The 26,915-nt window shown below is 49.6% G+C and overlaps 1 protein-coding gene across 1 annotated transcript in view; it reads left to right on the forward strand.

The window, feature by feature from the left end:
* Positions 1–26,915, forward strand: part of LOC128727706 (mastermind-like domain-containing protein 1) — a 40,696-nt gene that overhangs the window by 11,621 nt on the left and 2,160 nt on the right. The window lies entirely within an intron of this gene.

A 26,915-nucleotide genomic window follows, 5' to 3' on the forward strand; every position in this document is an offset into this window, starting at 1 on the left:
CTTTTACTACAAAAAATGAGCGTTTTTTGTTGTTTTGCTTCTTTTGCCCCACAATTTTTCTCGATCCGTGCTCGCGATCTAGCATGGCAGCATGATGGCCGCACTCATATTTCACCGCGTGCCTGAAATGGTAAAGCGAAAATATTAATCAACAATGCAACATCAATTACGATGCATCATTCTTGCCCATTGCGGCCATCTCGCCGGTGCGTCCAATTCATTTGCCTTCCATATTAGTCGATGCTTCAAACGAGACGCTCATCCGAACCATACGCTGGAAGATGGACCCCGACAACGACGACGACGACGACGACGACGACGGCGATGACGATGATGATGCATTATTCCGCTGTTGCCTGTTTTGTTTCCTCCTTGGCTCTCCATCATCCACCAATCGCATCCGCAGCCAGCGTCTGGTGGCTGACTGATTGAGAGAAAGAGCATGATGCTCAGCATAAAGTTCATATCTTTTAATGTGATCCACAATTCGGGAGCTCCGCCCTAAGGGATCGCTAAAAACTATAATCATATTATGCTTATTGTGCACTGTTTCTCTGCGGTTCCTTCTCTCTCGCTTTGTTCCGCGCTTGATGCTGTTGCACTGATGCGCGCTGCATCGCGCCGGTTGCAGTTGCACTCCCGCCTCGGTGAGCGGATTATAATCGTGTGGAGCCAGAACAAAAGTAACTGCCATCGCTGGGCGGCGGGAAAGTCATTCGCCTTCGGAAGGAGGCTCTCGGCTCTCGGCTCTCGGCCCTACACCACATAAGGGAAGTTTTCTGCTTCATCCACTGCGCAACATAAGCCACGCCGCTCATTCACACTGACCGGTGGTGCGTTTTGCTTCGTTCTGCCATTCAAAGTGCATTCATTTCCATCTGCAGATCGCGGATCACCTTTGAAGGGGCACTGGTGGTGGTTTTTGTGTGCAGGCTTTTAATTTTTGCTCTGGCGCTCCCGTTGGCTCCGGGAAAAGCCGGGATGCGTTTTGCGAAAATGCTGCCCGTTTTATTTTTTCCTACTCGAAGCGCACGCGATTTTTCGCCCCTAATGAGCCGGGGCATCGCGAATAATGGGAATCGATTCGTCATGATTCGCGCTCGTGAAGCAGCATCGTTTTCGAGACTATTTCACGTTGGGGCCCTCCCCGAGGTCCCGTATTCAAAATGCCGCCCTGTGAATCTGCAGCTTTGCTCGTGCTGCTTCTCCATCCGATAAACTAGTACCTCCCCGTTTTTCCGGCAAGGCCAAACGCGTACGTCCCTTCGCGACGAGAACAACGCCGCAAGAAAGGGAAGCAATAAATGCACATCCGCTGTGAACGTGCAAATCAGGACCGGCCAAGGCCAACCTGCTACTAATATGCAGATAGGCTGGTTGGTTGGGTTGTAATTTTTAGTAATTTAATTTCGTCCCCGCGCGAGTCTCCCGCGTGATCGTAAACCCACGAATCGCACGGAACCGCATGGGAAACGCCACCGAGAAGCGAACGAGAGGGCGTTAAGGGCCGAGTATATATTTATGGCCATCCTGTCCCGAATGCAGCGTGCTCCCGAGCTCCGTGAGTCTCGCGCACGTAGCCTGCAGGCCGCGTATCCTGCCTCGAGGGTTGCCCCGGAGATGGCCTTCGCTCGAGGCACATTTCTCACACTGCCAGCCTTTCGAGGCGGCCTCGAAGGCAGCCGGAGTTCATTTCTTATTTTGCATGCGCCCGTGGATGCACGCCGTGGCCGGCCGAAGGGCGATTGATTGCGGCCACGGTTTGGCTCCTCCTTTCGCAGTTGCTGGCAGCCACACGGCACACAGCTCGGCGGATCGGTATAATTTGCAATCATATTTTTATCCACAATAGACGGCTCCGCGCACAGGACGAGACCCTTGCGGACGCATCTGCGGATGCATACGAAATGACGGGCCCTGGGATCGGCAGGATTGTGCCTTCTGCGAGGAGGTTGGGCTCCGGATGCAGTCACGGATGGTGGCGAGAAGCCTGGGGAGCAGATTGCGCCCCACGATGGAACCATAATTCCATCATCATCATCATTATTTCCGTTTCGCCGTTGCAGCGAGGCCCAGTTTTCGGGCGCGATGCTTCGTCGGCAGGGACCGGTACCGATCGCAGCGTGCACGGTCGTGCTTTTAACGCAATAATGAAATCGCAAGACGTGTTTTATGCAAAAATTATAATCATAAAATTAAATAAAAACCGCATCGATAATCCTGCCGCCTGTGAGACGCATCCGAGACGCGCGGGGTGAGTTTTCATTTTCCCGGGAAGTAATCGGGCAGCCGGTCGAACTGTCGACTGATCGATCGATCAGCGTCGTTCGCCCTTTCGGGACCGCAATTTGGCATCCCGGGCGTAATGAGCATTCCCTATTCAAAGTGCAATTTGAGGCAGGAATTACAATAATCAACGTGAGGTACACGATCACGTGCAGCCCGTGTCGGTTCGATGTGGCTTTATTTTCTGCCGCCATCACGAGGACGAGATGGAATCGAGCCGACAATTCTCGCGCGCAATACGTCCTCCTGTGGAGCTCGTTTCAGCCATGCGATAAATCGTTCTCGAGCCAAGAGCGTCGAGGACCGAGAGCGCAGGCAGGTGAAAAATGGGTGCGTCCCTTCGCGAACGTGAGCGTTAGCGTAACAGACCCCCGTTGTACTCATTTGTTTGGCTAAAATCGGCGTAACCGGTCGGATTTTCCCCCGTGCCTATAAAGTGTGCAATTAACAGTCCGAGCTAAAATAATTAAATTATCTCTCTCTCGAGCGCGGCTACGGAGCGTTTTTTTTTGTCTTCTTCTCCATTTCGCTTTCGGTTGTTTGGCATGCTCACTTTGCATGATAATCGCAAAGCCGCGCCAAAGGCCCGCGGAAAGGCCTCGCGAACGAGCCGCAAAGATGGACGACTTTGCCTACGAATGATTGTCTTAATACATCATATCATTTGACTTCCCCTCAGGCTGATTTCCATTTCGAGCGACTCGCATACAGGGAGAACCACACGGGACGGCAAGTGTCCTTCGGTTGGGTGGATATGCTGATGAGCGCCCGCTGATGATCACCGACCGGCATGCAGATAAGCCCCGGGACCACTTAACCACTACAAGACATTAACATTTCTCATGCCTACGCCGTGAGCATTCGTGTCTTGCAGGGGTCGTTGCGTTATGATGGGGGTTTCGGGTTCACGGGGATGCGTGCCTTTCGCCCCGTTCCGCTGTACTGCAGGCGTAATGGCGAAAGTTTCGGGATCAGCTCAACAATTCGATAATTATGGGATGTGTGACAGGTGCGTGAGTAAGTGCTCCGTATCGGTTTACGGACTCTGGTGTGCTTCAAATTGAAACTGACGTTAACAAGCCCCCAAAACGACCACTGGGCACGTATCTCCACGTGGTGCACCGAAGATTGTCTCGAAACATTAGCATGACTTTCGTTAATTAGACCACGAAAGACAAGACTTTTGGGTGCGCTTGCGTATGTAAATACGGCCCAATCTCCCCGTTTGCTGTCGCGGTTCGCAGCTGGACATTCGCGAGTGCCGAGAGCGGGCGCTAGGTCGTAAAAATATAATGAACAAAATTTGTAATGAAGACATTTATGTGCTCGTCCGGAGAGCGAGATGCGGCATAAATCATGTGGCTTTACAACCACCGACCGTTCCTGGGATGAGCTAATTTGAATAGTCTGCGAGTCGGCAGCGACACAAAACGGAAAAAAGCTCTTGGCGGTGGCGCTGGATAGGACAAAAAAACACCAAACGTTCCGGTTCGCTGCCGAGAAGCACCCCTTTTGGGTCGGAGAGCTTGCTCCCTGAAAGGGGGACAAAATCCAGACGGACTGGACGAAAGCAAAAACAGGGTCTCTAGAAGGGCGCAGGAGAATTTGCTTATCCACGATCTAAACCGTGGATCGGTGTGGTTGGTCCACCCTCTCGAGCGAGCTTTTGGGAAGGCCATTCGTCTCTCTCCGGCGTTATCTTAATTCGTTGGCACATTTTCGGTGGGTTTGAACATTTTACCGTTTTGGCTTCCGGAAACACGCCGCGTTTAATCTACTCTGGTTGCAATCTGGAGAAATGTGTGTTCTTTCTTCCATCTCGTTCCGACATCGCCGAGAGTGAGCCATTATGACACCGCAACGTCGTCTTCATCGTCATCGGACTCAACGTTGCGGTTGTCGACTGCTCGTCAATGAACGTCGGAATTGCTCTGGAAGATGTTTTCACAAGATGCACTATCCTTCAGCCCGACAAGCTCTTGAGCCCGCCCTACCGATTGGGGGCTATAATTGGACAGTCTTCATACAAGATTGTTCGCTCGCAAACGCTCACGCGTTCAACGACATTTTAATTAGTACCTTGTGCGCGGATCTCGCTAATATACTTAAGTACATATCAATTTATTAATTGCCAATGGTCCGTAGGCAGGTGAACGAATGCACATACGATGGAGTCGTACAGAGGCGCAGTCACAATCGTACGATTTAAATAGTCATGATAGAGGCGGACCATTTTTCAATTCCAGCACAAGTGTAATTAAAAGGCATGAATATGCCGTGCGCGTGTAATATGCATCTATCGACTTAAACTGCTCGAATGGCTTGCCTTAAGGGCTTGAATGACAATAATGAGAGCGCAACATCAACCCTCGAGAATCGTAGTCGAAGTGGGTGTTTATGAGCCGATCGGCATCATTAATAACCCCGTCGATCGCGTCTCATCAATCAACCGGCGAGCTTCGGGGAGTTCGAGGTTAAAATTCTCTCACCGTAATTTTATTAATTTCTCGTTATGCCTCGCTCAAAAGCAAGGGCGGAAGGCCCTTTCATGAACGTCCGATCGCATTCGACAGCGGTGCATGGCGAATTACAATCGAACAACGATCACTGATGTGCATTTCCTGTTCTCATTAGCGTTTCGATCCGTCGATCCGGCGGCTGGTAAACGCGACGAAAGACTTCAACGCCTGGCGTACGGAAACGAATTTTAGGAAACGAACCCCCCGGTGAATGATCTTCGTGGTTGGTTTTGATTTTTGTTTCAGCCCTCATTGTCCCTCTCTCTCTCTCTCTCTTTTCTTTTTCTTTCTCTTTTTCGCCTGGTTCGGCCACCCGTCGCATGGGATCGTTTGGGTTTGCTTTTTCGCGCGACCTATAATTATGCGCTTATGAGTGTAACCACCTCCCGGAGCAGAACACGCCAGAGAATCGTGTAACCGTTCTTCGAAATGAAGTTTTCTAATCAAAACGCCAAATTTATTACCCTGCATCAGCGCCGGGCTATAGTTCAGCGTTTGTCTGTGCCGAGCCCGGCGTTACTGGTTTCGGGAATCGATTCTCCTCACGGACGCGGCTCGCAAGGGAGAACAAGTTTTGTGCATTTCCCGTTCGTCCCGACCATTCATGGCGACCAGCGGGTATTTCCATCCTGCCACTATGATGCGTTTGAAGGTTATGTGTGCACAGCAATTTAGCGCTTTCGCACGGCGCCCGGGGCGATCAAACGAGCGCGTAAAACCGATCCGCCGCAGGCTCGTTTAGCGGTTTTCATTCATGAATTTCTCCTTCAATGAAACGGGTCGTAGGTGACAATACAGCATGGGCATGCTTTCTGACCGGATATGAGCACGTTTCTCAATGGTGTCACATTTTGCATAACGCACCTCAGGCTCACATCGCCGTGCATGTCGTGCAAGAGCTGGAATGGCCCACTTGTGGCGCCTGTTCGACGTGACCGCGAACTATTGTTTTCAAATCCAATCTACCCTAATCACGGGCCACGATCGATGTGCAAGTGCGCAACGCGTGATCATGTTTTTCGAGCGCTTTTCGTGCCACTCCGCAAGCCAATATTCTCGTCCCCATCCCGGAGTGGGGAACGTCGAGAAATGTCGAAAAAATGTTAATACCCGTTCCGTGCGACGCTGAGATGAGTATCGCGATGAGTACACCCCCGAGGTTTCACTCGATGGGGGTTGGAGATAAATTTAAAAAACAGTTTATCTTAATTTTTGTTTTCGGAACCCTGAGAACCGGGCCCAGGTTCCCAGCCCCGTTGGGTCGGTGGTAGAGTAACGCCGAGGGAAGCGCACTCTATTGACGAGGGAGCGTTTCCTTTGCGGGCCTTCACGTCTAATACAATCGCTACTTCTGCTGTTTGCTGGCTGAGGAAAGCCATCGCATCCACCACGGTTCTGCGATGGGCTGGGAACGGCGCACGCACTTGCGATGACTCCGACGACGATGCATCCGATTATGGAGGTCAGTTTCTAACGCCAGTGCGACGCTGGCTCCGGAGTGTATTAAAATAATGAGAAATTAAAGAGAACTGCGTGTGACCGGCGTGCCAGGTTGCCGCTCGGAATGGTTATGTTTTGTGTTTATGTGAAAACATTGTGTCCCCAGCGCACAATTCCTGCACTAAAAGTAAATGAATGAATGTTTGCGCTCCAATTTGAATATAATAAATGACACCATTGCGCGCGGGCTAGCGCGGGTGCCCCTCACTATTAGCATAATTATTCCGAGAGCTTCACTAGGCAAAAGTTTAATTTTCATAAGTCGCTGATACTGGCCCCGATCAGCGACTAAGTCACACAGGCCCAATCCGGTACGTTCGCAAGCCACGATTCAAATCGCATCGGTTGATGAGCAACTGCAGGCGGTTGTTATGATTTACTTTGCTCTCGCGTAGATTGGCCACGAGCCAGGAAAGGGGACGCAACGTAATGATGATTATCGTCATCAGAGCAGTGTATAATGACGGCACAAATGCTCATTCAAATGTGTTCTCGACATCAGAGATCGCGACGAGAGGCTCGGCAGAAGACGCCGCCTCGAAGGAGGGCTAATCGCGCAGCTTAATTTGAATAATCAAAACAACACGAAGTTCGCAGTTGATGAGTTGACCCGGCAAATGCTGATGAAGCGCCAACGGGCCGGGATGGAGTGTAAATGGTACAACAAAACGTCGTTCATCTCCCGCGGCATAGAGCGCCCTTTTTTGCTGCTGATCGTGAGAGAAATATTAAGGTCGCCAGTGACCAAGTCTGGCTTTCTTCTGTGGTTGGGCTATTTGGATATTTTTCGAGAAGCGCTCCGACACCAACGCTTCGGCGCCTAATAAGTATGTCCTTTCTCGAGGCTTCTCTGCCGACCATCGCGCCGAGTACGCGCGTAATGTGTTTATAATTGTAACCCTGACGCATACGGGGCTTTATTCTAAGCCACCGAGGCGGCGACCCTCGGGCATAGCCTACACGCATACCAGAACGGCAAGTTTGAGTTGTCATTTGGCTGACTACGGGTCCCTGTTGAGATGAGGCCTGGCTCGATGTGACGGATTAAACCGTGGCTTAATTTGATGACCGAATCTCATGCCATCGGCAGTGCGTACCGCAATTTGCTGGGTTCTGGAAGACTCAAAATGAGAGACGGCACCTGCACGAGTGGGGCGAGCGGAAATCAAATTTAAATATTGTGATTTGAATAGTAATTATAGGGCCCGGCAGCATGCCATTATTTGCGCAGGAAACGAGCGTGTTTGAATGTCTGTTGCCGTTCGCTTCTTCGCTTGGCTCAATGTCATCCAGTTCACTTCAGTTTCGAAGCCCAGCCGATGTTACAGCTCGATCGGTTGACCATTTCTTGTCCGTTTGATTCCATTCGAAAAAAAGCAGAATGCTACACACAAATTCCGCGACCAGGAGCATGAGCGCCGCCATCAAATCGGTCGTCAGTTTGATTTGTTTTTAATCTTTTTGGCCAGCTTTTCGACTCTGCACGGTAGCCATCTTTTTGCGTCTAATCCGACGCCGACTTACGGTTCTTTTGGCGGTACGGCGCTGGCTCAAAGGACGAAAGGCGAACGAAAGGACGTTCCATGCAAGATGTCCCGAAGCCGCGCTCGCTAATGTAATCAATCAAAACATTTACGTATAAATAAGATCCCGCAGAACGAGCGACTGCCGTAGGAAACACATCTCGGTTTGGCGCAAAAAAAAATCCACATACAATCGAAACGCTCACGTAAGGAAGAAAGAAACGCACTCAAAGGAACAATAGCGGTCGGCATTCGGGAGCTTTTGGGTGAAAGAACAAAAACACCTTCCGCCGTGGCGCGCGGTGACCACTTTTTAACAATTCATCGGATCAAACGAGAAATGATGTTATGAGATGCAGCCCTGCAAGGATTGTCATGCACAAGGGCCCAACCGAGCGATCAATCCGGTAGCAGAAATCGGTCACACCGTTTTCGGAAGCCAACATGTGCAATAATTAGACTCGCGTTTCTTCCGTTCACACATGCGAGCTCTCGTTCTGATCGCGAGCGCTTCTGCCGGCTTCTTTGGGGCGGGAATCCCTTTGATCATTCCGCCCATTTTTGACCGGTCCTGTGAAGGATGCAACGGAAGGGATTTACTCGCAAGCTCTAGCGGCTTGAGCCTTGATCGCTGAAGCTTGCTCCAATCGAATCCGTCATTCGAATGCGCATAAGAAAGCAATCGCGCCGGTTGGAAGGTTGATGATTGTGGAGAAAAAAACTACCGCCGGTTCGATGCAACATCTTTCTTTGGCTGGTTGAATGGATTTTGGTTTATGAAGATACGAAAAAAAAACATCAAGACCGCAGGAAAGCAAGCTCGCTCGTGACAACGGAATAAAATTCTTCAAATTCTGGCGCTGATTTCGAAGAGGCCGCGACTTTTCCTTTACTAAGCCGCGCGTAGCCTAATCATTTGAGTGAACACCACACGTTGCGGTAACGCAAATTTAGGTCAGAAGTAATTAAAGCGTTCTAATTACCAGGCACAAAGGTTTCGGCGGTTTGTTTTGACCAAAAAGCTAGCCGCATGTTCCGCGTCGATCGAATGAATAATTAAGCTCTATTTGGCGTCGCTCATGGCGTCGCCTTTTGGCCCTCTCGGGAGGGGCCTTTGTCTAGCAGGTTTTGAATTGAAATTTTGATTAATATTTCAGCTGCCCTAGCCTAGGCTGGCTGGTTGGTTCTTCCTCCAGGATGATGCCAGTGGACAAGGGATGTCATGGGGCGGCTCCGGCGAACACCCATGCACCCGGTTTGATGTCTTCATTTGATTAATTTCCTTCGGTTCGCGGCCCCACAGGTGAAAGGAACTGCCTTCCGCCGGTGCGATAATTAAGCAAATCTCATCAAATTTTCGGTCTTCTAATCTTGCGCCCTTCTCCAACGCGTTTCGTTATCGTCAAGAAGAATACAATCCACGGTCTCGAAATGAACACGTACCCGAACATCTCGGATTCGTTGGCCACGTGTGGTAGTCCGATAATTGAGTCCAAACGGTATTGTAATTAGTTTGCTAGTGTTCATCGACGGTCGGTGCTTGTCGAATAATTAATTGATCAAACATTGCACGCAAAACATCGCCCTTAATGATCGTCGATCGAAGCACCGTTTTTCGAGCGAAATATTAGAATTAAAGGATATTGATTTCGATTATCGTGCAGCGTTAATGCGAAGAAAAACTTCATTGTCGATGTAAGTGCTGTTTATACTGGGTAACTGTGCCGAATGAAAGGATTTAAATTTGATAAAGATCACAAAATGAGCCGACCATCAGGGTGTCCAATTTCCGATGTAATTGCGACCTTCGCTCACTCATGAAGGTGAAACTTGTGGGAACCCTCACGCTCGTTTATTCAAATACAACCATTAGCATGCACGAAACAATTATTCCAACCGTGGTCATTCGCAAATATCACCACGAATGCACGCGTTATGAATGAAGCTCGAGCACAGTTTCGATGCACCAGAGCCCCCGCCACCTCCTTCATTTACGCCACCTGAATCAGTCAGATTAGGAGTTCCCAACGAGCATCATTGAAAGGGACTTAAAGCCGGCAACGATGCACGGCAATGGATTGCCCAAAAGCCGGCCTTGTATGGTTTGTTGGCCTGCACCAGGAAGAAAAGATGAACAGGAACAAAGTGGGCGAAAATGAGGCAAAAAATAAACACGGGAAATTTTTCAGACTCGCTCGCTTACTCACTCCATCTTTGAGGGTGAATAATGAAGAATTACCGTATAAGCTTCAAATTGGAAATGAGAACAAGTTTTAATTAGTTTCTCAGCTTTTTTCCTTCTCAAAGGTCTCTTTTTAAGCTAGAAGCCTAAATGATGTTTTGTTCTGATCACCTTCGATGCTATTTACCATCGATTTTGAGCAAAAACTCGAAGGCGTTAAACTGAAAGTATTACCACGTTTGGATAGAGCACACTTAGGATGCGAGACATTTTATTCCTGCATTCAGCGCAATGCTAAAGAACCGCCTTGGAATCGATGAGTTATTCGCATCATTTCGGTAGAGTGTAGATGCAAATTTTTCTTTTCCTTCCGTGATAAACGTCACCTTTGTCGGCTCTTGAAATGGGCAGGAACAACCGTGGCCTGGTTCGAATACGCTGTGGCCCAGCCCTGAGCGAAAGCATCGGGCAACCAAATGAACCCCTTTTTCATATAAATTGATTCGTGACTGTGCTGAAAAGCAGCTATGATTAATTAATTTGTTTTCATTTCAATATTAAGATGATTGTGCTCATTTTTCCTTCTCCTTCGCTTGCATCCTGATCCGCGTTCTTCGAAGCTTTTTCTAAGCGCCACTTCTTTGTAGCGTTTGTGAGGCCGCCTCTTTGCCGGTCGTTCTAGGGAAGAAACGCCAACAGGCGCATAAGCGAGGAACCCTCGCTGGAGGTCAGAACGGGTTGCGATCGATCGGGGAAAAAGCTACTCGTCGGTGGGCTCTTCTTTGCATGGGCAAAGTTGAGCTCACGAAATGCGATCGATTGCCGTTCAATTAGGCCATCCCGTTTTCCATTCTCCTTTGGATCTACCGGCACAATTGCACTCTTTAGTGCGGTGTGCATTCGTTCGATAGATTGCATCGTTTGTGGTGGCAGTTTAAAAGCTGCGCTCGTGAAATGTTTAACCGATCGATCAAAACTTGTTAGTAGCGTTTATACGTAGAACAAATTTTTGCATAAAAATCCTCCTGATAGACCTCTCTGAACGCGTCACAGCAACAAAAGAAAGTAAACACAAACGAATGCAGAAGCCCGCCTGGTTAGAAACGTTCCAAAAACCGACAAATGTCATGTAACGTACTCCCAGCCCCTGAGGCGTGGTATCAACTGGCCAAAGCGCTTAAGCACGGACTCGAACACGCTTTACACAAACAATGAAAAGCACGCTCCTGTCTACATTCGCCCGAGGAGCTCACGTTCATAAAAATCTACAACCAACGGTCAAATTGTGCGATTGCGAAAAACCACACTGCCCAAGGAAACGCAGGCTCCATGGCTCGCCATTGGTACGCATTAAGGTGCATCATACATATTAAAAAACTTTACGAAATAATTAGTGCGTATCGTATTTTGAATAAGCACGTCATATTTGTCAGTCGGGTCTCGGCCCCGGGCCCTGGGCTGTGGTAACCATTCGTGACCGAGATAAGCAAATTCACCCGGCGCACACATTGAAACAGATTCGGGAAATGGGCAGAAACGGCGGTCAAAGGAAAGGCCTCGAGAAGCGTTCTCCTTGCCCTGAGAGAGACTTTTTGCGCACTTGTCATGTTGCATTAAGCTCATCCCTCGGGCGGGTTGAGAGAAGCCAAAGGGGCCACTGGCTGGGCCCACAATTACGCCGCAATAAGGTCATTACAGCAGACCCCAAGCCCCAGACCCCAACGAGGATTACGAGGCTTATGATCAGGGATAATTTTTTTACGAGCTTTCAAATTAAACACTGACTCGATCGCTCGCTCGCTCGCTCGCTCGCCCCCGTTGGCTCGGTGCTCGATGTAATTTGCATTTTACAGCGGATCGGCATTGCTGCGTGTCTGGTGTGGCGCGAACTGCCGTCATCATCCATCATAAATTACCTACGGCAGCCCCAGTGGCCCTTGCGCCGCACGGTGCCGTCCCAAAACATGATAGCAGCGGTATCTCATTTGAATTGATGCGCTCATGCAAATTTCCTGTGGCTGCACATTGCAATAATCGCGCATCGCGTTTCCGCGCCGGCGCACCACTCCAACTCGCGCTCGTATTTTTGTTTATTTCGCCGCTTATCCAACCGCAACCTAACCAACATCGGCCCCTTACCGGCGAAGGGTCCACGGGCATCCGATGGAAGAGCCACGTGGAAATCGAAAGGACGGCACGCCCGGGACGCGGAAACATGCTTTACATACCCGGTGCTTGATTTGAATATTTGTATTAGAGGAAATTACGAGCTGTGACGCGCCAAGTGCGCTGTTGAGACCACGGCCAAGATCACTGCGCAAGAGACCACGCGATACGCACCGGCACTATCGTGCTACGCCACGCCACGGGTCGAACGGAAATGGCTCGTAATAATTTTATGATAAAACCTTCACTTCTCGCTTCGTGGCGTGGTACCTCATACACACACACACACACTCCCTCTCTCTCTCCTTGACCGTCGTGCACTGTTTTACGGGCTTTTCAGTTTTCCATAGCCATTTCATTATTTTAATACGCCTTATCCACCGCTCGATGGACATCGCCGGGCGGTCGAAGTGACAGCGTTTTTCAATCCTTCAACGCGTGCACCTGCGAAATGAAGGTGATAGTGGAAGGTGATCGGACCGAAAACGATTTACTTTTAAACGAAACACACAGCCCACAGGGGAAAGGAGGATAGGGGGTGGTTGGGTGCCCGATTAACCACAAACACAGCTTTTCGTAACGCGCCATGCAGTTGGTGTTTTTCAAATGTTATGCGTTGGTGCGTGCATTTATTTAATATCGAGCCTCCGCGAGCTTCGAGCACGAGTCGTGACTGTGTGTGTATGTGTGTGTCTGCTTTTTAATGCGGTTACATCATTCCGGGGCTGTTTTTCCGTTGCATGATACACGCTGGAAAATGGTGCGTGCGTTCGGTAAGCGATAGCGTCTTTGCTGAAGTTTTTCTTAAGTAACAGACGCTGTCCGACGTGAAAGGGAAGTCATAAAATATTTCCCTGCCGATGGATGACTGGAAAAAAAGCACACACAAACACACACCTCCAGCACGTGCTCCTGGAATGTTTCAGAATGCGTACAAGCTCGGTCCTGGGGCTTATCGCGAACACAACTCCCATGTATTGCTGATGTCTCGCGGAAAAAGACAGGTGCAAATGAGCTGCATTCTGCAGACTGATTCACCAAAAATCAACCCGATGCAGTTCACCGTACCGTAGCGCTCGATCTAGCCGGTTCGCAGCGCGGGTTTTATCTCCGTGTAGCCACTAATTATGGCGGACATGTTCCGGTGCCGGATGTGGATGAGTGATTTTACACTCGCTCGCCGGCGAAAGAAGGTTCGTTCCTCCCGGTTGCTGCAACCTGCGCAAGAAAAGGCGCCGCATGAACTTTGTTAATTTTTTACGAGCTTTAAATTTCGCTTATTGCTCGTCGCGGCCGGTCCGTGCTCGCGACGGCCGAGCGAGGACTATTAAACGCCTTACAGCGCTTCATCCGGGGCTCATCCGTGTTTGGGCGCCGTTCGGAGCGCGCCGGCGTCGACAAATGGAAACTTGAAATTTAAATAATCGTAAAACTTTTTGACCACGAACAATTTATTCTGCAACCGGGTGGCGAGAACGTGTGTATTTATTTTCATCCCCCATGCTCACATTTCACCGGGTGCTTTTGGGCGCTACTCCACGGAAGCTCCAGACGCATGCATCCCGCGTTTTTCGCCGCCATTTCTCAGCCTACTAGGTGCGCAACCGTGTGATGATGGTGATGGCCCGCCACAATTACACTCTTTATTTTACGATTAAGACATTAAACGTCATTACAAGCTCCTGCGGAGGCAAACCCCCCGCGAGCTTTCGCCACACGGCCCACCGGTGCTGGGGCCACGGTCGGATTCGCAGGGCTTATTCAAATTCCAAAACACTTTCGTCCGAGTCCGTGGTGCCCGTGGTTTGCAGACGCTTGTTTTTATGTCATTTTAATAATCTTTTTATTCAAATAATTTGTTGTTATGTTAATGATCATCGGTCGTACCGTTTTATGTTCGTTTTGGTGTTTTTTCGGCAGCCAAATGGCCGCGCTCAAGATTCCCGGCCCAGCTGGGAGAGCATAAAAAAGGGTTTATTCGCTCTTAGGACTATTTAAAAATGGACGGATTACCTACTTTTCATTGCCCGTTCCCGCACCGCGATCTGCAAGTCAAACGACACGGCTCGCGTTTCAGAACGAAAAATCAACGCTATAACGCCCAAAATAAACTTTTATAGCACCTCGGTCTCACGCGCGGACGCATCGAGCCCTCGCTAGGGACGCGCGCAATCCACACCGTGATAGTGTAAAGGTAGCAACGGTTTTTCTGGTGGCCTCATAGTACAGCTTTTTTGCGGGAAAATGAAGCGTCTTGAGTGCGCACACCACATTAACGCACCTTTTTCCAACTCATTGCCGTTACGCATCCGGGATACGAGCAACGAGCGCCTCAACGCGCACACTCAGTGTCGCGTATTTATGGCGCAATAGTTTTATGTACCTATTTGGATCCGAGTGCGTTTTTTTACATTTATTTCGTTTCAAAATGCCGTCACACACAACCGCGTCCGACCTGCCTTGGAAGAGGGTTGAAGAGTATGAAAAATCATGAGACTTTTCCAAACAAACCTCAAGTTGTTGGCTAGCGGCATATTGGCACCAGTTCCACGCCTCGATATAACACGCCGGTACTCCTTGCTTCTCTCTTTCCATCTAAAACTGTTTTTTTTTACGCCAATGTAACGGTTCTGCAGAATGCAGCTCGTTAGCCGATGGTGGGATTTTTTGGGAAATTTAGCCGTTTTTTGAAAATGTTGAATGTGCATTCAAGCGCAAACGCCGCTGGAGGGTTGCAGCGTGCATGAGAGATCAAAAATCGCTGCAGTACCAGCAACGAGTTAATGTACGTTCACTTTTTGAGTTTCATTTTGCACCAAACGGTAGAAAAATCTTTCCACCAGGGGTGAAACATAGCCCGGTCGACAAAGGATGCAGCCGAGCCTAGGGATGCACATTCCGTTTGTTCGCTTTTTTGTAGGTTTTATCGGAATTTGGAGTTTTGTGAGAAAAACGGTTCTGAATCGAACATATCCCTTGTCTTTACGTGCCTATCCCGACGTGGTACGCAAAAAGGGGATTAATCATGCATTGCTGTTGCGTTTTGTGTGCGTTTCTTATTCCCGTTTTTTTTTTCTCTCTTCTACGCTTCGAAATTCGAGAGGCAAATTGACGTGTGTGAGAACCTCGTCCACGAAAACTTGGTCCTCATAGCGTGCCCGATCCTTTCCACCCATCATAACCACTGTCATATTACGCGGTATTGCATGGGAAAAGTTCACGCCATATAAAAGGTAAAAAATATCCGTTATTTTAAACCAAAGAATCGAGAGACCGAGTGTTTCCTAAAACATGATCCGATCCGGACGGGTATGGAAATGCAATGCAATGCAATCTTACGCTCGAAGATGAACAAAGGATATTGGGATGTATATTGCTTGGAAGAATTATTAATGAATTGAGTTTTCTCGAAACGATTACTACGGCTTCACTGGTTATGAATGAGCCTCGCGGGCGAGATGCGCTGAAGTATGCGTTGAGTGTATCGAAATAAAGGAACCGATTCTCAGTGCGCGTTTCTACGTCGTAAGCATTAAGAAAGAGCGTTTTTTGTCCTTTTCCTTCATTCAACTAAATCGCCTGAGAACTGAATATGTGAAGAGAATGCATCCCTTTGCGGAGCTGACTGTAGGTAGAACAAATCGGGGCAAATCATGACATGATTAAGGCATTAAAACACACATTCTCACCTGCGTACCGCGTGGAATCACATCATAAATTCAGCGACATGCACATGAACCTCCGATCCAGCGCATGTCTCAACTCCATCCCCACGATACGACAGTTTCCGTCCGTTGTTTTTCACACCCACCCTCCCCATTGAACACGGTAACCCCTGACCCTCGGTTCGCTCTTCGTGGTATCAGATCGGATGCTCGAGTTTTCCGCATAAATTATGCTAAATGGAGGGCGCCCTCTTCTAAACACTGTCATGACATGTAGCTAAAGCAAACGCACGAAAGCCTTTGCCCTCGATGGGGATAAAATGACTCAACTAGCTGGCTCCCCTTTCGGATGATAAAGTGATTAAAGCCCACCTTCAAAGCACATATTTCGTTCCAATTTAATGGCTAACGGATACCAGACCCAGAACGGTGCACGTGAATCATCATTAGCCAGGTGTCGGGTTGGTTGGGCTTCAAATTAAAACAGATATATCGACCTGCGGTGCGCGGATTTGTGGCCGAATTCCGCCCGATCAGGCTAATGTAAGCCTCCACCTCTTTTACCCGGTCTTCATCTACCGCAAATGAGCGCGCATGTCCAGCTCAATAATTCGTTTATAATAATCTAACCCCGCGTAGCCGCTATTTATGCTTGAGCCGTTGGAAACCTGGCCGGATGAAGACATCGAAGCAGCGCCTGGGGGCGAGGGATAAATAGCGAAACGGGAGGAAGGAGCGGGGGGGGGAAACATGCCAGTGCTCGATAGGAAATTACCATAAAATTTGGAAAAGCGGCCACGGAACATCATACTTCTGGTAGCCTTGTCATTTTCGCTGGATGTAAGAACGAAGACGCTCCAGCTGCAAGGAGGAAGCGCACGAGCAAGCCAAAGAGGGGCAGGAAATTTTTATGAAAATCATAATATTTATGAGCGCGCCTGTTTAATGCTGCTTAATGTTTAATTACTTATTCATTGTGCGCCACCAGGGCACGGGTTGGGCCCGGAACCCGTTCGCACAAGCAACGATTCAATCCTCCTCTTTTGCGTGCGGCGTAGGTAAATGACATGAAAAATGACTCCGTCGTAGCATCGGAAGGGCCAATGCGAAGGAAATTATGATACGCTTCCGAAACAGTACCGCTCTAACCGCACGTTCGGCCGGGGCCTAGATTTGCATAAGATAATTAAGCTGCTAAGCAGCAAAAGCGGCAGTTCAGCCTGCTTCGATTCCGGCCATTAGAGTCGGTCGCACTTTGGCGATAGTGAAGATAACCCTCACTCGACGATGCGACTGTGGTGGCCTAATGGGGACAGGGTTTTGGAGGTTTTTGATAAATGATTCCCATTACGAATGGGGCCAAAACCGGCAGCTCGATCGCAATTAAACCTGCGCGCGTTGTTCGCTGACAAAATAATTAAAATAAACACGGCGCATGCGCGAACGAGCGATCGACCGGCAGCTGGCTGGTTTTGGTCTTATCTGCATTGGCAAATTGGGCTCGGTGGAGGATTTCGAGCCTCAGAGTAGCACCGACGAGACAGCAGCAGTTCGCAAGGTGTCGTAATTGATTGCCCCCCTTGGCGAGGTCGAGACACGCAGGTTGTTGATTGTGTTGTTACATCCTATTTTGAATAACATTTGCGCCTCTCGCTCGGAAAAGCACCGGCTCAGTGACCGGGAAAATTTAACTTTTTCGTGTTTCGTGTTGTTCCCCCCGCCTGGAGGCGGCCATACCTCTGTCCTCGTCCCCAGGAGAGGGGGTGGTTGCGCAATGTCGAGCCTTCGTAGGCCACCACCGATCATCAACCTTCTCCGGTGGTCAGCGACCAGATCCGAACGACGGATGGGCTGCGATGCGCGAACTGATACATTTTTCATGCGACAACAAGCCTGCAGACCCACGGCAGATAGCCTTTTCTGCAGTTGGCGCAAGATGAACATTTGCACTGTTTGGGGCTCCTGGGTGAAGACTCCAAAACCGGGAGCTTTCAAGCTAACTGCTTGATAAGCGCACGCGTAAGGGGGCCTTGGAAAAACCGCCTCATTTATTAATCATATGGAAATGAGGAAGCTCTATCTGCGAGCGCGTGCGGAGCAAGGTGGAAAGCATAATCCGTACCAGGCTGGGCACTGATTAATAGCGCAACGGTGGGTGGTTGAGATAGAGGGGTTGGAAAACGGAGGGGGTGAAAGAAAAGCTTAAGCTGCATAACGAAATCGCCAACCGAAATGGGAAAACGCAACCGAGTTAACCGCATTTAACGACGCAGACAAGCGAACGTAAATATATCGTCGAGAGAAATGTGGCTCCGAAGGGAGGAAAAATGCCCTCCCATCATCTCCCACTCGCTTCATCCCCTCGCCGACCAGCTGGCAGAACAAGCGGCACCGAAATCGTTCGGATAAGCATTCAAATGAATAGCGCGAGGTCGTTCAACGGTTATCTAATTTGATTTTAATTTTAAGATAGCAGCACCCGTCTGGGTGCTTGGAGTTTCGGTTACGACTTTTCCGGCCAACCCCACAAGTGGCTCCGGAAGCCCCGACGATGCAGATGATGACGATGATGATGGTGCGGTTCCGCGGTTTATATTTTTGTTTCCGCGACCACCTCTGCGAGATCCACAACGGCTTATGGATGGCCACTAGAACTTGGGAAAAGCGCGTGTTGGCCTAGTTGTCGAGCCGGCGTCACTGGAACTAACGACGGCGTTTAGTTCCAGTTGGAGGCGGAAAATATCGTGCCTCCAGTCGTGACGGTGCGGCTCCGGAATGCAAATGTCGCCTTCTAACGAAACGAAACAATGTAATATTCAAATGTGATTAACTTTTAGTTTATCTGCGTTTTAATTTAACGAGCAACCTGCCGCTGCCGAGCAGCTGTACTTCGCGGACCGAAGATCCAAGCTGCGAAAGGGCTGCTGCCGTGGATTACGCCGGTGTTGCACAAAGTCAGCGATACGTGGGGCGCACAAATACGACAAAACAAACATGTTTCATCGTTAAGTTATTGCTGCGTGATCGTATTTTATATTTCCCCTGCTCCTCCGTGTGGCTCTCGCGCTTGGCTTTTTAGTCATAATTATAAAACATTCACGCGAACGCAACCCCTCGAGCTAACCTGACCTGGGCTACGGTGGGCGCCTGGCCGGGTGGTTGGCAAACCGAAACCGAATAGCCGCTCAGTTGCATAATTAACTATTAAATGAATGCAAATGGCACTGAAAGCGAAAACCTGCGAAAACTGACCGGCTCGCCCCAGGACGGGGTGATAATCCGTTGAGATGGCCCACAAACGGAGAAGGCGAATCGTTTGCGGGTTGATTTGTCCGCTTTGAAGCCATTTGTCACAACGCCGGAAACGCTCGAACGTTCATCACCGTGTGACGATTGGGCAAAAGGACGACCCAGGTAGGACTTCGGTCCCATTTCCTTGTATCGGCACAGATGACCAGTGAGCCTGCGAATATCATTAAGAAATAAGGATAAGTTCTTTTTCGAAGGGTCGCTTTCTTTGTGCTCGAGCTTCGCAACATACTTGAAATTCAAAGTCAGGTAATCCCGATCGTTGGACGCAGCGAAACGGACGTTGTCCCTTCGATGCGCATCGAGGAATCTCTTTTTGTGGCGGCTATTTTAGGTTGGAATTTAAAAACATTCACCGAGCACTTTCTCTATGGCTGGGAATGGGGCAAAAAAACTGCATCCTCAAAGCAATGCACCTTCAAACGAAGGACAGCGGTGACACAACGCCCGGACTGAATGAATGGCTGGGTATTTGCTCAATTTCTTTACAATTCGTGGGAAAGCAGCGAGTGCTGAGAACATCCTCCTGATCCTTCTGGTTTGTCACCAACAATACACGGGTGTAATCGTTACAATTTACAGCAACACTTGCTTTTGAGACGCGTAACGGGTTCTACGAGCCCGCCAGACGGCCTTTTTTGCATCCGTGCACGCATTTCCTCCAAACGCCACCATACGGATGCGCACGACGGTGCATTAGCTTTGCAAATCGAGCCAACTGTAAATGCAGCTTCGCGTAGCCTCTGCTTCCGGAAGCGGGATTCTGAGGCGGGAAGTGAAACAAAACAAAGCCGGGAAAAAAATCCACCATATGTGCAGCGTGCATCGGAAATCGCGCGCCAACGAACGGGTACGGGAGAGATCGATATCCGATCCGGACGCATCGGCAAAGGACGCCCGGTGCATTCTAACGGGATGCAGTTCCATTAGAACGCCATCAGCTATCGGCCCGGGGCTGGGTAAATAGAAAGAGAGAGTTATTTGCCTTACGCCTGGTTGGCACGCCTTTCGATTTCGGTAGTCCCGACCATCGACGGCAGCTAAAAATTAGAAGACCATCGACGTCGTGCCACGCGAGACGCGAAGGGATGAAAATGCATTTTCCCTTCTGTGCGTTTCCCCCCATTGTGCGTGCATTCGCAGCCCGCGCCCTGAGCGTGATGCAGCATGCTGCCTTTGCTTCCTCGCTTTGATGATTTTATCTAAATCTGACGGATAATTTAATTTACTTTTTTGCTCTTACGTTCGCTTTCCCGTTTCTTTACTGTGCATGTGCTTTTTTTCCCTTGTTCGTCGCCGGTGCCGTGATGTTGTCATGCTACCCAAAAACATGTATATGTATTCTAACGGTTCTAAAGGTATGCAGCCCTTCCAGGCGAATGTGACGAATCCCGCCAGCTCGTGTGCTTGAGCAGGACGCAGCGTAACTTTTTAAAACGGGGAAAAACACACAACATCCCAATCGTAGGCAACGGCTAGCTGCGTACCACCGGGAGACTATGTACAAGACCCGTTTGGCGAAGGAACACGACAGAAATCGTTAACCATCCGCGAGCCACGTCCTGCGGGTTGGCAAGCGATTTTTGTTTCGAATTCATTTTTTTCTACTGTAAAATTTATCGCTTTCCGCAACCCTTAAAACACACACATCCCCGGCCCGAATCGGTTCGATCGGTTCATCTGGCACCACTGCTGGCTGGCCGTTTCTGGCGCAATTTCGAAGGGTCCCGGTTCGTTTCGGTTTGTGGGGAAAAAGTTTCCTGCCTTCGTCGTGCACGCGCTTTGTGCGTATTTTTTCCATGAACGAGAGAGAAAAAATAGGAAGGTACGACGCACAATACCATTCGGCTAAATGTTTTATGTAATATCGGCCTCATTCAACCCAACCCGCCAGTTGGTGTGCTGCCACGATATGTTTCGCTATTTTCCAACGCTTTTCCATCAGGGCCCCCGCTACACGGTGCCGGTCTTTATCCGCTTGTTCGACGAGAGATTTCATGGTCGTTTTGTGTCAAATTCGATTGAGTGCTCGCAGGGTGAGTGTTTGGGCGCAATCGAGCTGCATTCCTTTGAATGGAACGCATCGGTGCAAGGACTCTTCGCCGATGAAATGATTTAGTGCGATTGTGAAGCCACTGCCGCTGCACGCAAGGGCAACCTGACCGACGTAACACGATTCGCAGGCCAACCAAATGGACTGCAAACTCAATTTCTGCTGCTACTGCTCACTTGCATGATGGGTGATTTAATATGCGAGCACATGTGGGAAGGAATCAAATTTAAAATCAATTTCAAACAGCTGCTACCGCGCTCATATCAGCCGTCATTCAAGCCAATAAATGCTCTTTTAATCCACAAATTTACTTCCACCGAGCACATCACCGGATGTTAGTGCTATCGGGCTAAGATTCGGAAAATGCTTCCATCATGCTCGTGCGGTATTCATGGCGTTTTACACAAGGCTGATAACCACAAAAAACCGACCCATAACGTAACGATGTCGTTCCGAAATCTCACACGTCACATTAAAGCGAGATTATGCTGGCATTAAATCAGATTACTCCACTCGGTGCTTGACAAGCGTTTGCTCCACAGCGCGGTTTTGTGAGACAGTTCGAAACACGTTCATTAAACGATAATGGGTGCCGTCTCAAGCGCTTCCAGCGGGCAAACACATGTCGTATCGGTTATACAATTGTTTGAAGCCTCGATGAACTCACCATCCTCTGGCGCGAGAAAAGCTTCATGAATACCCAGCAAGGTACATTAAAACGTGCGGCCCATAGGCAACAGGGTTTATTGGCGCGGGTTCTCGCTAAAGTTTGCTAATTTATGTCAGGCAATCGTTTTCAGATCGAGCCGCCCGAACCATCCTAATCGCCGTAAGTGGGATATCGAAAAGTCACCGTTGCTTGCCGGTTTATGAGCACAATTCTTTCCAAATGCCACGTGCGGAAAAGAGGCCTCGACTCAGTGCAGCCTTGCTTCGCCGGCGCTTTCCCTGTGATAAGGCTTGCTGTTTGCAAAATTCGCGCTGAAAAGCCTCCAAACAATGACGCAGCGATGCGCCACTTGCGTTAAGCGAGTCTTGTCATTTTATGACATGTACTGTTGTTTAGCGTTAGCAAGCCATTCGTCGTGGTTGAGCTGTTGCGCGTTCGATGGTTGCGCAGAAGCGCGCTCAGTTATAAATTTATTTAATTTATTGCAACCGGATCAGGTCCGAGTTTCGACTCTCTTCCGCTCCGTTTCGATTCTCCGATTCGCCATCCGTACGCTACTCCGATACGGCCAATTAAAACTCCGGCCACAAACGGCGCGGTTTCGAGGGACACCGGACTGAATCGCTAATCAACGCGTAGGTTTCGCGCTAGGAAAAGCCACACCACACGTTCGATGCGTAACCCTTTTTTCCAAGCTCGGACGTCATTTGTCGCGTGCTACGCTGGCGCGTGCTCCTTACGCACGCGCCTGTATGCCGAAAAGCGCGCCAAAGAAAGGAAAAGGCAAGAAAAGCCCCTTCGAGGTTCGACCCTTTTCTAAACGATCGGAACCCGTTCGATCTCCGAGATCCGCAGCCGACAGGGAAACCCACCTGAAGGAAGTGGCTGCATCATAAATTACACAATCCTTCGGCACGAGTTTGTCATATCCGTCGTTCGGTTACGATTCCTGCCACGGGGGCAATTTGATCCTTCGCGCTTGTGGTCGGTTGATCGAAGCCATCGGATGCGGCTGCGTACCCACGGATGCCTGCTGGCTTTTGATCCTGCCACCGGTCGATGGCTCACTCGCACCTTCTAGTCCTCTCTCTCTCTTTCTCTCTCTTGCTTTCTCTCCTGGACCCAATGCCTGCCGACAAGGGCTGGCGGGCTTTGTCACGCTTCGCAAACCGAAAGGGTTTGGCACAATCCTTGTACGATCCTTTCGTCAAACAAAAGCGAGCGCCGACGGAGGAGGATCCTTTTCGTTGGCGGGCGCACGCGCGTTTCCTTTTCATGCGCACTACCAAGCAATCACTTTCGATCGTAAGACCTCGGAGTAAGGAACGCCAAAAACGCAATCCATCGGAAAGTGAAATCGAATTTCGTTGGTTTCGGTTTAAAAAAGAATAACATCGCATGTAGCATCAGATGGTATGTACAGTTTGTCAGCTTAACTTGGGAAGAAAAGATATAATGTTGAAGATTTGAATTCACCGTCAGAACCATGAATGCGAGGCTTGGGGCACTGAAAGAATAAAAAAACGAAACACGACCGTATCCTTTTAGGCCCTTTAGGACGCATTGCACAATCGAAAGAAAGGCTAGAATTATATACAATCCCGAGTCCTTTCACCCGGCGTTACGTTAGGGGTTTTGCTCGATCCTACATTGGGCATTGGGACTCCAGGACGACGATCCTTTCTGGTGAAGCAGGTTCCGAGGGTCGCCGTCTTGAAGGTGTGCCCTTTGGAATCGAACAACAACAATCAGAACTGACCCAATCACGGCTCGTATGAAATTGAGTTTTTTTTTACCTTTACTACGATGTGGTCGTTTTTTACAACCCGCAGCCAAGCCTGGAAGGGTGGGAGATTGTAAGGGTGCAAAGAAGGACGCCTAAGTCGGAACGGAAATCTGCGCAAGATGTTTCATCGTCACCGAAGTTTGATTAGGCGGCCTGCCAGTGTGTGTGTGTGCGGGTTGAAAGATTGAAATTTCAATCCCTTTTCCCTTTCGGTGACGTGGGCTCGGATATGTGCCGCGGGTGTGTCCTTCGCAGGAAGGACTATTATTCGGGATTCGACAATTGTTCGATGGCAACGATTTTTGACGCTCAGCAACCCGTAGATAATTACGGACATTCGGTATCGAATCCCACATTTTCCCTTTCGCATTCCTTCCACATGGGGCTTTTGGCAAACCGAGGTCCTCAGAAGGTCCTTGGTGTGTTTGGGACGACAGCCTGAATGTCATCGTATGTGTCGATCGAATTGAGTTTTTTGTGCCTATTCGTTTGCAATCGGCCGACGGTTTTCCTCTATTCTTGGCGAAAAAGAAAAAGAAATTATGGATCAACCTCCTTCTCCTCATTTCGTGCTTCAATCGCACGCTATAAAATATGAAACGTTCAAATATTGAAATTAGAAAATCAAATATTGATACTTTCATTTTGGGCAAATAAAGCACGAAACAATGGTGGCTATTCGTCCGGTGACTCGTCCTGTTTGCTTCGCCTCCGAACTGCGGAAGGACGCGGAAAAACCCCCATCGCCGCTAGGAAGCTCGTTGATATGACAGCGAACGTTAGCCCGCCCAAGTCCGGGCGCACAGTTGATTGATTTGATTTTGTTTGAAAATTCCCCCAACCTGGCTCCCGTTGCGACGAGATTGCGCTCGGAACGACGCGAAGGATGCAGGAGAAGGTTCTAAACAACGGCGTGCAAACAACGACGCCGGGCGACCAAACAACGGCGACTCGAATAGCAAACAGGACACACGGTACACACTGTTCCGGACGGTGAGGACGGAAAATGCTACATTTTTCACCGGAACCGGAAGAGCATACCGACGGGCGGGCGAAGGCTAACGAACGACGGCGTCCAAAACGCCAAACACGAGCGACCCGCAGAATGGATCCCGCACGGTGTGAGAGAAAGCAGCGAGGGTATGTGTGTGTGTGTGTGTGTGACAGAAAGAAAGAGAGAGGGAGCAAAGGAACGAGAGAGCAGACCCACAGGGAAAGCGAAGGCAAAAGAAAAATGGACCAAATGAAATTTTCCATTTTCTACTCTTTTATGTATGCGGGCTTATATAATGTATAAAATAATAATAAAAATCATCCATACCTCCGTCGGCCCCAAAGTAACGCTCCCGTGCGGGCTCTCCGCAGGACGCGCTAGTCAAAAGATGGCGGAATGGAAAAACTTTTCCACCCCCGGTGGGGCAGGATGAAACGTGCGAGAAGCCCTCGTCTCCATCCGAGCGCCATCCCTTCGAACACACGTACGCTCCGGTCTGCGGTCAAGTTGCAAGCTCCATTTTCCCATCCCAGCTCGCTCTTTGCTCGCTTTCCCAGCCATACGGGATCCTTACCGAGTCCGTGGCCAGCGAGCAGGCCACGAAACACATAGAATATAAAATTTCATATTTTATCATAAAAAGGCGCCCGAGCACACTCGCGCCCTCGTTACCCGTAGCGGAGCCTGAAAGCACTTTGTGATTGGCTTGAAAATTTTCACCAATCCGATTTTGATTCCCCGTCCGACCGACGCACACATACACCTTCGAGCGAAGGATTCACCACCACCACACAGGTACACGTGCGTGTGTGGCGGTTTTCCCGACCAGGGGAGCTCATCCAATTTGAATATCCGCTCTGCTCGACGCTTATGTGCAGAGATTTACATAACCCAGAGCCACGCGCACACAAGGGCAAGCGCCGTCCCGTGCACCCCTATAAAAAAGGGATGCTTTTTCCGCAGCGACGCGGCTAATCGGGTTAAACACGTAAAAACCCTTCGCTTGGGTGAAGGGGAAAGAGACAAAGCGACAACGGCAAGGCCCTTTCCACGTGCTCGCACCAAGTGCTGCCGACATTCAAATGTGCTCGCGCCCTTCGCGCCGTTGCAGGATTTCTCGGCCCACCACCCACTGGCTGCCCCTGGGCTCACCCACCGGCGGCTTTTATCGATCCGACCAATGGATGGCGCGCATGTCACAACGTAGTTTTCCATTTCAAAAGCAATAACGAGCAGAACGCGACAGCACCACCCAATTGCGGGTGCTAGACAAAGAGCGAAGGGCCGATGGGCGAGTGGGAAAACGGGCTGGCCGTACCCCCGGGAGGACAAAGATGGAAAGACGAACGAGGTCCGCTTTTATTGTTATCACGGTCGGAACCGTCGTTGGCGTGGCCGGTATACACGTGTGTGTGTGTGTGTGTGTGTGTAGGAGACGATCCTGTACATAATCGCACGAATGCGCCGAGTACATGTGGGCGGGCTGTGATGGTTGTGCGCGCGTCCGGTAGGTAGGTGTAGTTTAAATAGGAAACTTTACATTTCCATTGTAAAAACACAATGCCGGGGCTGCGTCAGGACGATAAGGTTCTCCAACAATGGCAGGACGCCGGCTTCGGCTTCGTTGCTAATGAAATTCTGTAATCACCCAAAGTTTCGCTCCCCGATGTTGGACGGATCGGCGATAAGGAGGCCATTCTTTTCGTCCCTTGCTGGGTCGAAAAATCAATTTTCATTAAAAGGACCTCTTCGTCACAGAGAATTCTTTTAATTAAATTGATTATGTGCACTCATGGTTTTTTTTTTTCATCTTCCACCATCCGTTATAAACACCAGGAATACAATCGCTAATTGCCTCCGGATTGAGTCTAAGCTGTCACTTGGAAACAGACGCGGCCATTAAACTGTAACGATAATGAAACCGACTCTCTTGCTGCACCTGTTCCACGCAGCAACGCTCACGTTGCAAGGATGCAAAATTTCCACACCGCGCGCCGTCCACAAAGTCAACGACCTCATCAATTTTGCGCGATAGACTAATTTTCTCTCGTCCCACGTGCGTCCTTTCGCTCAAGTGTTCTTCTACGTCGCCATCAACGGCTTCTGAGTAGCTGCGTAACGTCTTACCGATCCGACTCCCTTGATGTCCTGTCACCGTGGCCGTAACGATGACGACCAAAGCCAGGATAGCTCCGTCTGCACTAACCTTGCATTCTCGCTCATTTGTGTCGTCGTCTGAGGAAGCTGTGCAAATTTCTCGAC

Source organism: Anopheles nili, chromosome 3, assembly GCF_943737925.1.
Source record: "Anopheles nili chromosome 3, idAnoNiliSN_F5_01, whole genome shotgun sequence".
Lineage (NCBI taxonomy): Eukaryota > Metazoa > Arthropoda > Insecta > Diptera > Culicidae > Anopheles > Anopheles nili.